Source organism: Geotrypetes seraphini, chromosome 3 (genome assembly GCF_902459505.1).
Source record: "Geotrypetes seraphini chromosome 3, aGeoSer1.1, whole genome shotgun sequence".
In the NCBI taxonomy this organism is placed as follows: Eukaryota; Metazoa; Chordata; class Amphibia; order Gymnophiona; family Dermophiidae; genus Geotrypetes; species Geotrypetes seraphini.
The window spans coordinates 143,125,257-143,133,670 of NC_047086.1; positions in this window are offsets into that span (position 1 = coordinate 143,125,257).

Sequence of the window (8,414 nt, forward strand, 5' to 3'; positions counted from 1 at the left end):
GGTGGCCAAAACTGCTCGACTAAACTGATAAGTTAACTTTCTCTTGGCCTTTTTCCACAGCCCCCCATATGAGTGCAGGGTGTGAGCCAATTTGGGGTAAGTCATCAGTTTACTGTTGCCCTTCAGAATGCCCCAAAGGGCCGCTAGACGATCCTTATTTAAGGAGGAAAATTGAAAAGTTCCCTCAGCTTTATTAACCCACCAAATGCAGTCCTTTAGGGCTCCACTGAGTAGGAGGGCCAGAAGGAACTGGTATAGGTGGAGATGTGGTTTATTGTGAGTAAGAACAAGATATCCATGTGCAAGATCTGGATGTGAACATATTGTATCAACAGGGAGAGCAAGGGGTGGGCCTTGGGCGGGCAAAACCGAAGGTTGAAATGCAAGCGTAGAAGAAGGAGGAAAAAGGGATGGGAGGCAGATGGAATCAGGAGGGAACAGGCAAGACAAAGAGAGGCCAGGGCTAGGGTCACAGGACAAATAATTAGGGCTAGGACAAATAATTAGGGCTAGCCAGAGAAGTATAAGACAGGGAATTCATAATGGCATCAAGGGTAGCGGGAGGAATCTGACATAGGGGGCATTCCTGTTCAAGAAGTGGGTTCCCAAGACAGAAACACTGCCTAACCACAGTTTCCTGTAAAGTGGGGAAAGGTGGGGACGGGGCACATTGATGTTGAATAGCTTCATAGACATCATCCATTGCCTGAGATATTGTGGCCCATGTGACAGGAGAGTGGCGACCATTATGTGATGTACGGGTGCGATCTGCCTGCGGAGGTACAGAGTCGTGGGTTATGGTTGGCATTGGGGTAACAGGCATTGGGACAGCAGGAACATGCGCTGGGGAGAGCAAAGGGGCAGATGACAGTGGCAGAGAGGAGTACAAACAGGAGGACTGAGATGCTAACAGCAAAAGTGGCGAAGCATGAGAATAAGGGGGTGGGTCCATTACAGTGGTCTCAGTGCAATCAGGTGGCACAGGAACTGAGGCTGAGGGGGAGACTGCGGGAGCAGGCAACAAGGGAAAAATAAGCAATATATCTAAGTACAAACTCTACGATTAACAAAATAATGAATGTGAAAATAAAACACGTGCCCCTCTGCAACAGAAAGGCGCTTATTAATAAGTAATTGTGCTGTGGGGGCAGTATAGAGGCAGACAATCCACTGGTGAAATTAACCTGTGATTCCAAACTGTTGTAGAACCCAAAAAAGATAAGGCCAGGTAACTTATCAAACACCTTCTTGGCATCTAGACTGGCCAGCAAGTCGTCACCGGCTCTGCTCCTGCCCTCCCTGAGTGCCACCAGTGCCCATATGATATTAGAGGAAGAAAAGCGCCCTGGGACAAAGCCCACCTGGTTGGGATGGATAAGTGATGGAATCACTTGAGCCAGTCTGCCCACCAAGATGGCCATGAGGATCTTCATATCTTGGTTGAGCAGGGATATGGGCCTGTAGGAGCCCACCAATTCAGGATCCTTCCTCTGCTTAGGGAGAACCACCACATGAGCGTGACTCTGCTCAGGAAGAATGTGGCCAGTGGCTTGAATATCTACATACAGGGTGCCCAGTGCCGGCCCAATCTGAGGTTTCAGGATTTTGTAGAACTCTGGCCCCATACCATCTGAGCCAGCAGCCTTGTCAAGTTTTAATCTACCAATAGCCGCATTAATCTCCCAACAGGATATGGGAGCATTCAACAGATTCCTGTCCTCCTCCTTAAGGTGAGGTAGGGCTAGATTGTGAAAGAACGAATCACAGGCAATGAGGTCATGAGGGCCCGCACTGTACAAATCTTGATAAAACCGCACAAATTGTATCTGAATCATCCCATCCTCCGTATGCAAGATGGCAAGGCCCTCACGAACACGAGCAATTCAAGTTGCCTTCCTAAAAAGACGAACTTAGTTGGCTAACAGCTTGCCTGCCTTATTACCCCATTTATACAATTGAAATGTGTAAACATCAATATGAGTCAGCGCTCTCTTAGTTAAAATCATATCCAGGCATTTACGAATAGTTTAGGAGCTGCGAGCCTAATCAGAATTCTGCTGTAAATGTTGGGTCTTATAAGTGCGCAACTGTGTAGCGAGAGAAGCCAGTTCAGCATCCCGTTGCTTTCGTTTCCTGATTATATAAACTATGATGCACCACGGAGGTAGGCTTTTGCAGCCTCCCAAAACACAGTATCAGAGACCTCCCCACCTGCATTAAGCTTGCTATACTGATCCATTCCTCAATTAAATAAGTATGGAACTCTTTGTCCAAATATAAGGTAGGGTTAAAACGCTTCCAGTCAGGGGACTGGGCCTGCCAGTGCAGCGTGAGGGTGACAGCGGCATGATCACTGAAGGGGACATCCAAGATGTGTGTGTGCACCACCCTCCCGATGCACTGGGATGGTAGAAGAAAGTAGTCCAGACGAGAGTAGCTATAGTGCATTCCAGAGAAAAAGGTGAAATCCACCTCCCCTGGGTGATAGACCCACCACACATCTAGGAGGTCCACCTCTCCTATCACGAAATTCTCTCACAACGCTCATTATCCCGATTCACCACTCTGGGTGGTTATAGGGGAAAACACCCTTTAGGGATTTAAGACAAGGTTGGACAAGTTCCTGCTGAACCGGAATGTATGCAGGTTGGGTTGATCTCAGGGCTCTGGTCTTTGACCTGGGAACCACCGGGGGAGTGGACTGCTGGGCACGATGGACCACTGGTCTGACCCAGCAATGGCAATTCTTATGTTCTAGTATGGTTGTGAGAATTGAATAAAATATTGATAAAAGATGTCAACTAATACAGAAAGTAATAACACATAATTCCAGTAGAGGGAATTTGTTTAAAAACAGTATGCATATAGCATTAAGAATTATTGCTGAATCAGAAAAGGGGGAGGAGGGCATTCCTGGGATAAGTATTCGATACTGTATGAACACAATGCCTACAGTCAAGGAAAGTACAAGATTTGATGGCTCAACATAACTAACCATAAGGGCTATTGTTTAGAGACTAGACCGAGGATGGTTGGAGGTCTGGAGAATAAGAGTAATGGGAGAGACTGGAAGAAGTAAAGAAAGTTTCTGATAGGTAGTGAACTGCCAGAGCTCCATCCAATGAGCAGGCACGTAGGAGTGACTTAGAATATTTGCACTAACTAGACTGCCTACTTTGCCATTCTTTGGATGCAAATTAGACACCCTTTCTGGCCAGGAAGAAAATACATTTTTACGTTACCAAATACTTTCTGGAGTTCTTGTTGTACTGTTAGTCTATTTCTAACAACATCATTCTCTTCTTGGTTGGACTGAGAACTTTTCAGCATCCCTTCGTATCTCTCTCTAAAGATTACTGTATAATACAACATCTATTTATCTCTAATTGTTCACACACAAAAATACTGGAAAATAATTTGTCCTCGCCTGTTCAGGTGACACTGATTTACTCACAACAATCAGAATTGTGGTTTCCATAACATTGCTTACAAACAGATCACTTTATATGTGATGCAGGATGACATCATAATACTGAGTCAGTTGTACAAGGCACATAAGGTCTTTGTAATCTTGGAAGAAAAAGCGGTTAATTAGGGGCTCTGGAAAGACCTATAAAGGAGCATTAAATCTTTTCAGGTATTTCCATGCTTAAACTCAGAATAATACAGAAAAAAATTCTGCTCAGAAATTGTTTTTTTTTCTTTTTTTAATATTATACATTGATATTATCAGAGTGAATTTGGAAAGCATTAGATCATATGGAAACAGAGAAGCTGATAGAAGATGTGGAGGGGCATTTTCAACATAATGTTCAAATCCAATCTTAGATGTTTTGTAAAAATAACATCTAAAAATTCAGTGCCAACCATGGCCATTTATGAACCAAAAGAAGTCTTATCTTTTTTGTTTGAAATGGTCCTATTTTAGATATTTTTGTGTTCAGTGCATCTTTCTTTAAGGACCATTTTCAAACAAAAAACATCCAAGAGAAAAAATGCACCAAAGCGAGGTACTGGCATGTTGAGGGGCAGCAGTCTTACTAGACTGGCCACACAGATATCCAGCAGAGCAATCTAGGGGGCGCTGCAGTGAACGTCACATAAGAGGTCCCAGGTACTCATCGCATAACTTCCTTATATTGTATGGTGAGCCTTCCATGAATATATCTGTGAGAAAAGGCACTGCCCACAAGATGAGTAAGACTCTGAGAGACTTTCAGTAAAGTAAGCAATATAATTTATTTACATTTTGGGCCCAAAATGGGTGCCCTTTGCACAGAAATTGGCAAGATGGACACACCTGGTATAGTACATAAGAACATAAGAATTGTCATCTTCGGATCAGACCCTGGGTCCATCAAGTCCGGTGATCCGCACATGCGGAAGCCCCGCCAGGTGTACCCTGGCATAGTTTTAGTCCCCATATCACTGTATGCTTCTCAAGGGAGATGTGCATCTAATTTACCCTTACCCGTATCACTCTATGCCACTCTTAAGGAGATGTGCATCTAGTTTACCCTTAAATCCTAGAACGGTGGATTCTGCAATTACTTCCTCTGGTAGAGCATTCCAGGTGTCCACCACTCGCTGCGTGAAATAGAACTTCCTGATATTCGTCCTGGACCTGTCCCCCCTCAGCTTCAGTCTATGTCCTCTTGTCCGTGTCACATTGGACATTGTAAATAACTGCTTTCCCTGCTCCTTTTTGTCAAATCCTTTCAGTATTTTGAAAGTCTCGATCAGATCCCCTTGCAGTCTCCTCTTCTCAAGGGAGAACAACCCCAGTCTCCTAAGTCATTCCTCTTAGACCAGGTTCTCCATACCTTTCACTAGCTTCGTTGCTCGTCTCTGCACCCTCTCTAGCAGTTTTCCAGGTGCGGTCTGACCATAGCTCTGTAGAGCGGCATTATAACTTTCTCTGATCTACTCGTAATTCCCTTCTTTATCATGCCTAGCATTCTATTTGCTTTCTTTGCCGCCTCCGCACATTGCGCCGACGATTTCAGGGTCCTATCTATCAGTACACCCAGGTCCTTTTCCTGTTCGGTCTTTCCCAGAGTTACACCTGACATACTATACTTGTGATCTTTATTTTTTCTGCCTAAATGCATCACTTTGCATTTTTCCACATTAAAATTCATCTGCCATTTATCTGCCCACTTCTCCAATTTATTCAAGTCGCTCTGGAGTTCCTCGCTGTCCTTATTCGATCTGATTGCCCGGCATAGCTTTGTGTCGTCTGCAAACTTGATGATTTCACTGGATGTTCCTTCTTCCAGGTCATTTATGAAAATATTAAATAAGATGAGTCCAAGTACCGAGCCCTGGGGTACACCGCTAGTCACTTTTTCCCATTCTGAGAACTTCTCATGTATGCCCACTCTCTGTTTTCTGTTCTCTAGTCATTTGCCTATCCATCTTAGTATATCTCCCTCTATTCCAAGGCCTTGTAATTTCCTGAGAAGTAGTCTTACTTGTCGAATGCTTTCTGAAAGTCCAAGTATACAATATCCACCGGTTCTCCACTATCAATTTGTCTGTTCATTGTCTCAAAAAACTGAAGTAGGTTCGTCAAACATGATTTCCCTTTCCTGAAGCCATGTTGACTGGCTCTCATCAAGTCGTGTGTGTCTAGGTGCCGGACTATGCTATCTTTGATCAGCATCAAGGATGACAAACAAATTGCAGACAGACTGAATTCCTTCTTTGCGCCTGTCTTTACAAAGGAAGACACTGCAACAATACCTGACACAGTGAAAGTGTTCAAGAAAGTCGTACAGGACAGCCTCACCACAGTAGAAGTGGTTATCATGTTTGGCATGAACTCCAGAAGCTTTGTCCATCATCTCAGAAGACAGTTGATATGACTTTACCCGCAGATTTTTCTATCTTGAATTGTTTTGGAGTGGTGGATGACTTGTGCTTCCACTGCCTCAACCATTTTTCCAGGGACAGACGTGAGACTCACAGGTCTGTAGTTGCCTGGCACTCCTCTCGATCCTTTTTTAAAATATCGGCGTGACGTTCGCTATCTTCCAGTCGTCCGGTATCTGCCCTGTTTTGATTGACAGGTTGGCAAGTTTTTGCAATAGTTCTCCGATTTCAAATTTCAGTTCTTTTAGGACTCTTGGATGAATTCCGTCCGGTCCAGGAGATTTATCACTTTTAAGTTTGTTGATCTGGTGGTAAATCTGGTTCAAGTCCACTTCTACTGTGGTGAGGCTGTCCTGTACGACTTTCTTGAACACTTTCACTGTGTCAGGTATTGTTGCAGTGTCTTCCTTTGTAAAGACAGGCGCAAAGAAGGAATTCAGTCTGTCTGCAATTTGTTTGTCATCCTTGATGCACCCTTTTCCTCCCAGGTTGTCCAGCGGTCCCATTCATTGAATATATAGTCTGTATAATCTTTAGTTAGCCCCTCCTGCCCATCTGCTCATTGGGTAGAGCAGTACAGTTCACAAACTCTCAAATCCTTCCCACCTTCTTCCTATCTTTCCACCCCTTATTCTTCTGACCCTGGCCATTTTTACAGCTGCCCATATTTGAGCACTGTTTCCTTCTTTCACATACTTGCCCCTCACATGACATGCTTAGATCATGTTTTTAAACAATAGTCCTTATGATTAATTCTGCTTATCACTCTTGATACAATGTTCACTCGACTGTAGGCATTGTATTCAGTGTCCCAGGAATGCCCTCCTCCTTCTTGAATTTTACCAGTATTCCATTTAGTTTTTCATTACCATTTTATTAATATATTTTTTTTAATGTTACCTCTTTAGTGGCTTTTTTATTAGAATAACATGTAATATTTTTATAGTTTCTCTGTAGTTATTTGACCACACCTGATCATATACAAGTGTTATACAATTTATATGTTCACCCCTCTGCAATAATTAACACCATTAGAAAATATTAGTATTTTCATTTCTTACATACCCAACTGCACACCACTACACTAGCACTTATGCCTGCAGGTGGCACCTTTACGTGAGTTCAGTAGATGTTTTGTAGTTACATGATCCCTTTCTCTATAGTCCACTACACAAAACTTTAGGCCACTCCAGGGTTTTGCTTACTGCTTACTGCTCTAAGAGGAATGGCCATTATATCTGCAGCTGTTATAGAGCCCAGTATGTACTGTCACTTTCACCTGGGGGTGGGGGTGAGAGGGGATAAGTGAGCACTGGGAGATTAAGAGGAGATCATGCCTTTATCCCTACAGTGGCATCTGGTCAGTTTGGGCACATTTCTGGCACTTAGGCCTGGATTCTCTAACTGGCGCCATTGTTGGTGTCCACCTTAAAAGTATCAATCGATTAAATCACATATCAGTCATGCAATGGTGCCGGTTACAGAATTGTGCCTCTGACAAATGAACATAAAAACATAAGATTTGCCATTGCTGGGTCAGACCAGTGGTCCATTGTGCCCAAAAGTCCGCTCACACGGCAGTCCTTAGGTCAAACACCAGTGCCCTATTTGAGTCTAGCCTTACTTGTGTATGTTCTGTTCCAGTAGGAACTTATCCAACCGTGTCTTGAATCCCTGAAGGGTGCTTTCCCCTATAAAGAGCATTCCAGATTTCTACCACTCTCTAGGTGAAGAAGAACTTCCTTATGTTTGTACGGAATCTTTTCCCTTCTAACTTTAGCGAGTGCCCTCTCATTCTCTTCATCTTGGAGAGGGTGAACAATCTCTCTTTCTCTACTAAGTCAATTTCCTTCAATATCTTGAATGTTTCGAGCATGTCCCCTCTGTCTTCTCTTTTCAAGGTGCTGGAAAAGTAGGCCAGGGTTTTCCAGGCCTACCTTTGAGATAATTGCTTCTCCATAGGTGCTTTAAACCACCTAATGCCACTTCTGGCGTTAGCTATACCTACAGTGGCATTAGGCAGCCTAAAGTACCTATGGAGGCATAATTCTGGTGAAGATTTTTTAGGTGCCAGTAGGCACCTTGAAACTGAGTTAAAAATGTAATTTAAATGGTGTTTTTTTTTTTTTTTTTTTTACTATGCTTGGGTGCTTATCAGCACCTAAAAAATTGATGCCGTTTAGAGAATATGGACCATAGTCTATCACAAAATGTCCTTTTTTTTTGCCCTGGATGTTTTTACAAGGGGCGTTCAATAATTTACCTACTTCAGTAGGAAAGAAAAGTGTTTTCAAAAAATTTTGTTTTATTTTTCCTTACACTTCATCCACTTTTCCTGCAATGATTTTAACCCTTTGAAAAGAATTATTCTGTTTGATCTTCCTTAATGTTCTCATCACTTTCCCTAATGTTCCTTAATGTTTTCCTTACTTCCGTACTTTCCTTACTTCCTTAATGTTTTCATCACTTGAAAACCTCTGTTCACGGAGAGATTTCTTCAAAACTCAGAACAGGAAATAATCCGAGGGAGCCAGTTCAGC